General features: G+C 32.4%; 1 non-coding gene across 1 annotated transcript; it reads left to right on the forward strand.

The window, feature by feature from the left end:
* The first annotated feature begins 11051 nt into the window (after positions 1–11051).
* Trnai-aau (transfer RNA isoleucine (anticodon AAU)) lies at positions 11052–11125 on the forward strand. Its single transcript has one exon. It is a non-coding gene; the product is annotated as a tRNA-Ile (tRNA).
* The last annotated feature ends 1331 nt before the right edge of the window (positions 11126–12456 follow it).

Here is a 12456-nt window from a genome sequence, read left to right on the forward strand (position 1 = left end):
ATGCTTGTGTCCCCGAAATTCTATAATTGGGATCGTACAAAATGTCCTTGTCACTTCTGAGGTTATTTGTTCATATTATTGTCAATGATTTATAACATAAAAATGACTTACCGCTATCGCCAACAACTTCTTTGAAAGCTAAAAAAAGAAAATAATTAATAAATTACTGTAAATTTCGGAATATAGTGTTTTTATAGCTTAACAGTTAGGAAATGAAAATGGTAATATATCAACACAAGGACCTACATTTTCTATGATGGACTTCCTCATATAAAACGGATATATGCGATACATGGGATCCATGTCAAAACATGGACTTCTATTGACAACTTAATGCAAGGATGTATACAGCCACAGCGCTTTGACTAAAACCTTCTACAACCAAATACTTTGGCGGGGCCTTTCAATGGCGACTATACTAAAAATAGATATATTGGCAATGGGTGTATTAATAGGTAATTTTATGACCTAACAATTGTTCAATTTGTCATACTCTGAAATGTTGTAAACCCGAATGAGATCTTTAACAAAGTTAAAATGGGGCTGGACCTTTATATTAGAACATTGCAAAAACATAAACCTATTGATGCAAATTCGGTTGTAAAATACGGATGAGATCATCAATGTATCTAAAATGGGGAGATCATTTTATGTAGAGCAGAGTTGAACAGAACTAAATTAAGAGTAAGTGTGTGAGAGCGTAACTTAGAGATCATCAACAAAAATGTCTGACGCAAAGAGAGACAAAGAGAAAACGTGTTTGGCAATCACCGCTATCGTACTATTTTGTGCATTAGTGATGTAGAGCCTATGTCAGAACATGAATCTATGTAAAAAAACAAGAGAGTTCTTTTACTCTCTGAATCCACGGATTAAAAATGCGGTTGTGAAACGTTGACCGGTATCATAGGAGGAAAATGAATCGAATATTCAAAGTTCAATATTAAACATTTCATGGTTCCACAGACAGACGGACATGGCTAATTCGATAACAATTTTAATCTGTTCCGCAAAATGCGAATACTTCAAGATTTTGCTGAATTTTATATGAAAAATTTTCCAGAAAATACGGTTGCTACACCGAAACCAATGTTGAACATTTTCGATCTATCCTAAAAGATCCCAAATTACAGTCAATTAGCTTGAAAAACGTTTTCAATACCAAAAATCCCAGGTGTAATAGCAATGTATGTGTAAAATACCCAAGCTCTACATTAAAAGAAACAGACCCGATTTTTCGACTTTTGAGGTCAAAAAAATTCGTCTGGTAGTGTTAGGTTTTATGTTCAAGAAAATAAGGACAAATAAGTCGTACAAGGACTCGAAATAGTAGGAGGATACGTTTTACAAAACTAATATTAATTTGATATGTTTGAAAATATGTTATCTTAAAAAAAAACTGAATTGACAATGGTTTCCATCCTCCGAAGGAATTTTCCACCTCCCAGACCTATATATTGTTTCTCAGTGTTATAAATATACCCAAAATTCGGTAACCAAATGTAGAGAACTAGAGAGATATTTGATTCTCTGAGACTCATAAATATCAAATTACAGCAAAAACTGAAGAAAAATGGATAAAAGCCAATAATGGAGGTTCTATTATATTAGGGCTGCAGTATAGTTTGGGACAATACGGATACTCTTTGATGACGTGATTTTTCTACCCGGTAAGAATCAAAAATATGAAATTACAGCCATTTTGTTTGAAAAACTTACCTAAACTCCCCAAAATATAGACAAATGGGAGGTAAAACTTTATGGGGTATAGTTCAACAAGATAGCTAATATTTGATACATTTTTTGTAGAGAGATACCGAAAAATGGGATCTCGTTATATACTTGTCCCGATATCGATATTTTTTATAAGAGCCCAAAATATTAAAATACAGTTAATTTAGTTGAAAACGTTTCAAAACTTAAAAAAATGGGAATTTGTAATGTACCGTTCTACTAAAAATTAGAGCAATATTGATAATTTTACAAAGTCCGTTATAAGAAGCCCATATCAATTGGACCGATGCATATCCTTTTGAATATTCAACCTCCTCGAGTACTACAAATGTATGTGCAAAACTTCAAAGCACTTTTTTGCTTTCAACTGACAGACGGACGAAGAATTTTATTCATATTTTGACCCTTTTTTTTTGTTTTTGAAAAACATCCTTAAATTACACTTCTGAAATTATATGCACCTTATATTCCTACAAATGTAACACAATAGGCATATGCGGCACCCTCTTCAGCTTATTTCCATCAACATAATTTCTACACGAAAGTAATTGTTTGCCAAACAACACAAAAAATTGACAAAGATGCTCTTGGAATGTATGTTCCATAACTCTTATTGGAAGAAGAATATTGTTGCATCTTCCCAATTAGAATTCGTAGTATTTATATTCAAGACTAGTATGGCTTGGGGTTTCTTAAAATAATACCCTTGATCATCAAACGAACATCGATCCCTGCAATTATCATCCTATTGTAAAAATACGCAAAAATATGTTTACACAACTTACCTGGGCTGCATCAACAATCTGTATTCTCCGACAAATATGTAGATCCGTGGCGCATTACATTACAATTTCGTTGCGCAGTTGTCACTATCACATAATACTGCTGATATTTTCTTCACTTGAAGTCTTGACACTGTTTTTCATTTTTATAACACATTTACAAATTGATTTCAATTGAAATATTTTTTTTTGAACACAAATTCATGGCAAATAAATACAAAATTTTCCAATAAAACTACGAACTGCAGTGATTCGATGTAAACAAACGGTATTGGCGCTCTATTTTGTTGCTGTTGTTGTGATTGCAATATGTCAAACATGATGTTGGCGTTGCAAAATTGAAGTTTCTGTGTAAACACGGCCATGCGTGAGAAAAACGTTGTTGCACACATAATAGAAAACGGCGACAAAAAATAATGATACGATTGCGGCAAATGTTTTAATTTAAGGTGTGTATCTGAAACAAATAAAAATGCTAAGTCGTTTAGCTCGACCGAGCTTTTCTTTTAATACTATCAACCATGATGCAATAACAAGGTGACATCAGCTGCTCTAAATAGACTACCTATTTATTGTACCATGCTATCAACCATGGTACAATAAATAGGTAGTCCATTTAGAACAGCTGATGTCCAGATTAACTGTCAAAATGCGTAATTTCTACTTGAAATCGATGTGGCATATTTCCAACCACGTGGAATATTATAAGGAAAAATTTGACAGATGATAGAGACAAAAATAATGATTGTTGTTGTGACACATCAACTTATTATTGCATCATGCTATCAACCAACCAGACATGCCGGTTGGAAAAATGATTTTAGCTGGATTTTTTTAAGTATATTTTTAGAGAGCGATATATACCAAAAGGGGGCCCATATAACAAATTTCGAAGATGAAGTTTCACCCAGCAACAACAGCAATGTAATATTGCAGCAATTTCGTTTGGTGAGATATTTTGGATGAAAATAACTTAAATTGAACGAGAATTGTATATGGAGACTGTGTCAAAACATGGACCTAAATCATGCATGGATGCAAAAGTTGGTACAATTGTACTAATGTTAGCACTATTTGGAAGTCAAAAATTCAATAGCACCCCAATGACATCAAATCAATATCAAATTATTCTCACTTAAAAGTATTATAAGTGCTTAAACATACAATATGGAATAAATCGCCATCCCCCGATGTCGCTTCAAAATTCAGTATTCCGAATCAGATTGATAAATTCAGTGAAGATATTAATATTAATTAATTATTATTTCTGTAACTGTTCTATGAGAGAGATGATTTTTCAATGTTTCAGGAATAGTTCGGTACAGATATTCATGTTGTTTTTATACCCTCCACCATAGTATGGAGGTTATATTAATTTTGTCATTCCGTTTGTAACACATCGAAATATTCATTTCCGACCCTATAAAGTATATATATATTCTTGATCAGGGTAAAATTCTAAGACGATCTAGACCTTTCCGTCCGTCTGTTGTAATCACTCTATCTGCTGAAGGAATTGAGATAGGGTGCTGAAATTTTGCATAAAGTTGTCTTTTGTCTGCAGGCAGGTCAAGTTCGAAGAAGGGATATATCGGTCCACGTTTAGACATAGCTTCCATATAAGGGTACCCCCAATTTTCGGTATTTTGAGGTTCCTGAGTGTGTTTTTCAATCGAATTCGCTTATTGGGTAGCAAATCTTCCTACTAAAAATTATAAATATAGGTCATTTTTTCTGGTACCCCCCATATAACGGTACCCCTCAATTTTCGGTATTTTGGGGTTCTTGAACGCGTTTTTCAGCCGAATTCGCTGAAACTTGATACATTGTATTCTTATTGGGAACCAAATGTCTCCACAAAAAATTATTAATATAGGTCCAGTTTTTCTGGTAGTCCCCATATATTTTTCAATACAATATAACGATACCTCCTAATTTTCAGTATTTTTGGTGGTTTTGATCATACTTTTCCGCCGAATTAGCTGTAATTTAGTATTTTGAGTTCCTAATAGGTAACAAATCTCCCCACAAGAAATTATGAATATGGGTCCATTTTTCCGGATAGCCCCCATATAAGGGTACCTCCCATTTTCGGTATTTTGGGGTTCGTGTTGTCGTGTATGGTAACAAATCTCCCTACCAACAATTTATTTTTGGGGTAGTCCCCATATAACCCCCTTTTTTATATTTTATATTAAAATAGTTATCTGATTTGTCCCGCGTTTTGAGTTTGGTTCTAAGACTCTGTTGTAATAATTTCTCTTGCGGAGGATATTTACAAGGTTCGGTAATGAACTTCTGCCGCATTTAGACCTAACTCCTGTGTGGAGGTTCCAGAAGGAGTGGACCGATATTCCCCATCTTTGAATTTGAAATAAGTTTGGAAGAAATAATAAGATGGCCAAAGTTTGGATGAAATCTAAAATTTCTTTCTAGAACCAATATTTCGATGAGGCACATTTTCACCGTGTTAAATTGTATACACCCTCATTAGCCATAAGGCTAAGGGTATAATCATCCATTAAAAATTTATGAAATTTGTATTATGGTTTACATACTCCCTTTTTAGAAATTTCGGTATAGTTCCACTTTTTGGTATGTTCCCTATATTTTCATTTCTAGTAACTGTCAGTATCCAAAGTTCAGCCCGGCCGAACTTAACGCTTTTTCACTTGAATTGAAATTTGAAATTTGTATTTCATGTATGTCGGCAGGATTCAGGCATCTTCTCCATATAATGGTAATTCCTGAAGGGAAGCATTTAGATACATAACTAAATTATTGAGTTCCGAATTTATATATATATATATATCGGTCATTAATTAGGCATAGCCCTCATATAAGTATAACCCCAAATATTCGCTAATTCCTACACTAAGTAATCTAAATTGCAATAGTTTGAGGATTGTATATTCCATGCGTTATTAGTATATACAATGTGTTATGAGTATAAATCCACGCTTTGGGGTTTTCATTACAAATTGCTGAAATTTGTATTTGGTGTCCACAATTGTTTACATAAACCGGTTGTAGAATTATCGGTATAGGTTCACTTTTTGGTATGTTGCCTATATTTTCATTTCAAGTATCTGTCAGTATACCTATGGAGGTGTTTTTTTAAGTTTTCATTTTATCTATGTGTATATAAAAATGAATTATTTATGTGTGTTTTGTTAATAACAATGAAAATTGTATTAAAAAATATATAAAAAGTACAATCGGACTGAAAAAAGTACACTTTTTATTGAAAGCCAGTACAATTTTAATAATTGCATTTCGCATCCCTGAACTAATTTTTTTCCGTAAATATATTTTTTCACCCTTCAAGAACCTGCAATACACAACTCATTGCGTATTTTATTTTACGTATTCTATGAGTATTTCTTATTGAAATCGAGAAGCCACAAAAAAGTCTATATATTTTAGTGAAAATATTCCCACTTATCACTAAAGTTGATATTTTTGCAATGAATAATTTTATTTTTTTAATAAAAACATAAAACTATTTAAATGATGACTAAATTAATACAAAATTTAACTAATTTAAAAAGCTCGTAAATCCGGAAAATTTTACAAATCGAATTCTTTATGTAAGAGCTGTGTACATTTAAAATTTTCAGGAATAGTTACCTTAAAAGTTAAACGGCATATACATTAGAACTTTTTACCGGGTTAACCTAATTTATGAGGATTTATTGACATATACGCAAAGGAATTGACAATTGAAACCCACTGGGTTAACGGAATCGGGTTAAATGTAAACGTACTATTAGGCCCGGCCGAACGTTGCGCGGTTTTTACTTATTTAATTTTAATGAACATTATAGTACGTTTACATTGTACGGGATACCGGTTAGTTTCAATTGTCAATTACATTGTATCCCGGTAAAACATCTCAAATGTAAAACGGACCGTTTTATGGTATGAAAGGGGGAGAAACTTATGGGATGACCTAATATTTTTGTCTGTTTGTCGAGTCTTTATGCATTTTGACAAAATAGTTTATGAAGAAATATCCAGGGGCATGTTAAGAATAAAAACGCTAATACCCGAAAATGTTTGTTTAAAATGTAAATAAAATCAGAGATCCGCACATAAAATATATATTTTTATTTTGCTAAAAAAAGAGATTAAAACGTTTAATATTGTTCGCTCTGTTGTTATGATATCGTAACAACTCTGAATTTCCCAGGGGCATCAACAAAAAATTTAGCTTAACAAGGAAGGACGGACATAATAATTTCAAAAATGAAAAAAATCAAAAGAATATGTTTTTTCTGTTTCAGTCATTCCTCAAGTGAGAGAATAATTTTTATTACACTCTGAAGGCCTGGCTAGTTTAGTAAGTAAGTAGCTTTTCCCAAAAATTCCACTCAAAAAATACGATATACGGATACCGTAACGTACCGTAAAATTTTATCGAAAATGTTGGATAAGGTTGGTGTCTTGACTATAATTACGGATAATAAAAATTTTCGCGGAAAATTTTTTTATCCGTGAACAAAAAACATTGTTTTTTTGTTTTCCCATCCAATTTTCGCGGAAATCAATCAACAAAATCAAAAAAATAATCAAAAATCATTAATTTTGGAAAAAATTTTGATGAAAATTAATAGTATAACAGTTTTATAACAGTATAACAGTTAACGGTGCCGCCATCTATTGATTGTTATTCACAATTGTAATGCATTTTCCAGAAAAATTTCAATTTTCCTATATAGATGGTGTTGAAGTCGACTGGAAAAAAATGCAGATTTTGAAAGCTCTCTCAGAAAAAATATGGCCAAAGACATAGAAACCGCAAAGACCTGAAATAGTAAAGACTGGACAAAATGCATTTTCCAAAAAAATGTCAATTTTTCGATATAGATGGTGTTGAAGTCGACTGGAAAAAATGCATATTTTGAAAGCTCTCTCAGAAAAAATATGGCTCCCAACATTGAGTGTAATGTTATAGATTGTCTCAACAAATGCTTGCCATTTTTTCAAAAATGAAAAGCTTAATTTGAATTTGTCAAAATACAGACATTGTAGACGAATTATTTTTACAACGGCGTTGGTTTATCAAATATTGCTCAAACGGACAATTAGATCCTAGAAACGGCGATACCTCCAAATCGCACACAATGGTAAATAACCGACCGCTCCGTAGACAAATACTTGTAAAACGTTTTAATATTATAAAAAAGCAAGTGAAAAAAGCGAGTGGAACATGTGTATAAAATCCTCAAAAGACTGCAATTTAGAGCGCAAACTTATATGAGGCTTTGCCTAAAGGGGGACCAATATTGATTACAAAACTAGGAATTAGCGAATATTGGGAGTTATGATTATATGAGGGGATATGCATAATTATCTCAATACTTTCCTTCAGGAGGTATCATTATATGGGGGAGATGCCTAAATGCTGGCCGTTGTATTTCATCATCGTCAGGTTGGAGTTGTTTTATCACGATATCGTTAGAAGACGGATTGATTACAAAATCGTCTTAGAAGTTCATATTTTATAGGGTAAAAACTGACAATTTCGAGTAACGAATGTCCGCTATCAGATAACTATTTTAATATAATAATTTTTGGTAGGGAGATTTGTTACCATATACGACTACAAAATACCAAATTACAGCGAATTCAGTTGCAAAAACGCGTTCAAGAACCCCAAAATACCGAAAATTGGAGGATACCCTTATATGGGGGCTACCCAAAAAAATTTACCTATATTTATAATTTTTTGTGGAGAGATTTGCTTCCCAATAAGAACTCAAAGCACTAAATTACAGTCAACTCAGTCGAAAAATACGCTCAAACCCCTAAAGTATTGAAAATTGGGGGTACCGTTTTATAAGAGATACCAAAAAAGTGCACCTATATTTATAATTTTTAGTGGGGAAATTTGGTACAGCGAATTCAGTTGAAAAACGCACTCAAGAACCGACAATTGGGGGGTACCCTTATATGGGAGCTATGCCTAAATCTGGACCGATATAGCCCATCCTCGAAATTGACCAGCCTGCAGACAAACGACAACTTATGCAGAATTTTGGGGATCTATCTCAATTAATATGGTGAAGGGTATAAAAAGTTTAAAAAGTGGTTAAGTTCGGCCGGGGCTAACTTTATATATCCCCCACCATGATATTTCAGGAGAAAATGAAATTCCAACAATTTCAAAATATACCGAAGATTGGGGGCAAAAATACCGAAGATTGGGGGTACAATTGTATGGGGGCTACCCTGAACTTGGATCTATATTAATCATTTTTTATGGAAGTTCGCTATACATTAGGAACACAAAACGCCAAATTATAGCCAGGTTATTTCGAGGAATTGCAAACGAAATGACAATGCTAATATACATTGGAGGGCATAAAAGTCGAAAAACTGAAATAGACCCAATATCTACTCTCGAAGGAAATATTCGATGTGTTCCAAACAACGAACATGGAGAGTGGAGTATATATCGGTCAATATTTTTGTAAAAAATAGGTAATATGTATTTCACACCTTAATATTAGTACCTAACATCCGTCTGGATAAGAAAATAAACACAACTAAATTTGATTTTAGACATCACTTTTAATCTAGCATATTGGTCATTGTCTTTATCCAGCATTATAATAACCACTCCAAAAGTATATTTTTTCATTTTATCAGCATGGATATATTTGATGAGAGATGATTCATTGGACGATATGTACCTAGAAATGCCCAAAGAAATATCAAACATCGATTTAATCGGCAATTTTTGAAGACTAGTATTATCACTACTGCAGCTCATTTTGTTGTTTACCCTTTTTTCCGATTGTACTTTTTCAAATTGTAAATATTTAGAAAATTTGATTCATAAATATATTTTATTTTTGAAAAAAATGCTCAACTGGGTGAGAATATTTTTCATATTTGTCTCTTCAAAATTTCTTGTTTGTCAAAATTCCAGTGCATTTCAGAAAACATAAAAATCATTTCACTCAAAAATTAACATTATGTTATGTCACCATATCGTGACATAACATAATGTTATACCATACCGACATCTATAGTTTATTTGTGACTATGAAATGTCCTATCTTTATACTTTTATGTCTTTGGAAACCGTAAAGACTCGACAAAATGCATTTTGACAAAATAGTTTATGAAAAAATATCCAGGGGGAATCAGGCATAACAGAGGCATGTTAACAATAAAAACGCAAATACGCGATAATGTGTGCATAAAATGTAAATACAATTAGAGATCTGTATTCAAAAAATATGTTTTTATTTTATAAGCTTGCGATATAGCGTTTAAAACGTTTAATATTTTTGCTCTGTTGTTATGATATCGTAACAACAGAGGAAAAGCCATCTATTGGAAATTGTTGACGTATCGATTGTCGTATCTTTATACTTTTATGTCTTTGATATGGCTCCCAACATTGAGTGTAATGTTATAGATGTCTCAAAAAATGCTTGCCATTTTTTCAAAAATAAAAAAAGCCTTAAATCGAACTTTGCAATGCATGTAAATTTAAACACCACAAGCTCCATCTATATTTCATTCTCAAAATTAAATTTGAACAATGAACTACGCATACAAGTATTACGATATTACAGCAAAACTAAGTGGATGGGATTGGCAATGCCATTTAACCATTGTTAAACTCACGAAATGAGATAATAGATGCGTTCCTGTATGTGGCATAATATACATTTTAATGCAAAAATAAGACTGATTACACATATGTTCACATACATGGCTTAATTATTGAATTGAATGTCTCATTTGAGAATTTGATAAGGGCAACCCTTTTTAATTTGGAACTCATATATAAATTTCATATAAAATGAAAAATAAATTCCATAAAATTGTGTATGTCGATTGGCATATTTTCAATAAATTAAATATATATATATATATATATATATATATTCTAAAGCTGAACATTTCTCTCAAGATTAAACCATGGCTGTTACATCCTTTATTTATAAGTTTTAGAGGCAGGGAACTTCAAAATATTTATAAATATAAATTATTTACCAATATTTGCCACTGAACACATGATATGCGTACATTGCGAAGGAGGATATCTTCATTTAACATTTTTAAAGCTGAATACTGTCAAAGTCAAATTTATGAAAAAATTGGACACATATGACTGCATAAGACTACCTTGTATAATTATGCCATGGTTCACGTAGTAAAACGTGATAAAATTTATACAGAGGTCACCAACAATTTAACACATTACATTATATAATATTAAATATAAATGTCATATTTTACGGTCCATGTGTATTAATAATTTCACACAAAAGTCTGGATCTATATCACTCGCAAAAATATCGTTTAAAGAGACATACTAATTCCTTGACACCCTTATTCTTAGAAAATTATATTATATCTGGCCATGACCTCAAACTATAAAGTTTTCCCCCTAAATATTAACCGATTATTATCAAAAATAATTGATGTCTTTGGCCAGAATCGAGAAAATTTCGTGGCGATTGGTCATATTCAAACCTGTAAGCTTTTTTCAAATATTGCTATATAAATATGGGCCCATTAGCTCAGTTGGTTAGAGCGTCGTGCTAATAACGCGAAGGTCGCGGGTTCGATCCCCTCATGGGCCATGATCACTTTTTTAACAAATCTTCAACAAACTCACACGATTTTTTTATATAGTCTCTAGACTGGTGATGCTAGAAATTATTTTTTAAGGAATATATTTGAGATATTTTTAATTTTGTAATAATTCTCTTTCAGAACCTGCAAGAAGAATATATTAATCGAAATGGGTTTTAATTTAACCTTTATACATTTCTACTCTTTGAATACGGGAACAGATATGTTAAATTAACCATGAAATTAGAATAGGTGATGTTATAAGTATCGGGCATAATAAGTATCAGAGCAAGTATATCGTAGCAAAAGTCTTTAATAAAAAATACTGGAGGATTCCAAGACGAGATACCTTAATGAGCACTCAAGCGATTTATTCCAACATACAATTACGCAACGTAAGTAATGGAAATATAAATTGTATGATTTGTAGAACATATCATCTAAGATCTTACAACACAACAAATATTTGCATTAGATTTGAAAATTTGAAGAGATGAACAGCAAAATTGCTAATTGAGCAGATTTGGTAAATTGCCACCCAAAAACTTCTCGTAAAAAAATTAAATGTAGCTACTGTTACTATGGTTAATGTATTACTGTCTCCACGTTTCCTAATTAAAGGGCTAACGGTGTTTCTACACGATATGTATTTTACATATTTGCTGTCACTTTATGTACATATGCGACTCGAACTAGTCATGTGAAACATACGGAAATTTCAATGTGCCAAAACGATATGCAATTACATATGTATTTTTTTCCGAATAGGTGGTTTTTTGTTTATAGGTTATGTCATATGTAAACTACATATACCGATTTAACACAAAAAATAAAAGTTTTGTGTACGCTGCTAAGTTTGACACACATAAGGAATTACATATGAAAGAACTAAGTGACAGCACATATGTAAAATACATATCGGGTAAAAACACCATAAGCAGAATGCTCGCCACAACCACAAGGAAACGATATGGGTTTGTGTTACCATTTCCATGTGGTTGTTGTATTTTCGATAACATATAACGCGACGGATGACTCAACGCGGGCATTCTGCTTAGCTCTTAAGCGTCAGTGTATACCATTCGATATATCGCTTCGTCTGAACCCCTTTAACACCATCTGGTGACTTTTATATCTAATTTCATGTGAAAGATGGTTGCGCCATCTATTTCATTTTCCGAATATTACAAATATAACAGTTGGACGAATGATTTACAAAAACAATGTTATACAACAACCCTAATCAAATATACTAGGTGTGTATGTTCCACAATGAAACTGTTATATTAGTAAAATGGCGACACCTCGCCATCTGGCCCATTAGCTCAGTTGGTTAGAG

This window comes from Musca vetustissima, unplaced genomic scaffold (genome assembly GCF_032173495.1).
Source record: "Musca vetustissima isolate MV318-11 ecotype Yass unplaced genomic scaffold, APGP_CSIRO_Mvet_v1 utg33813, whole genome shotgun sequence".
NCBI lineage: Eukaryota > Metazoa > Arthropoda > Insecta > Diptera > Muscidae > Musca > Musca vetustissima.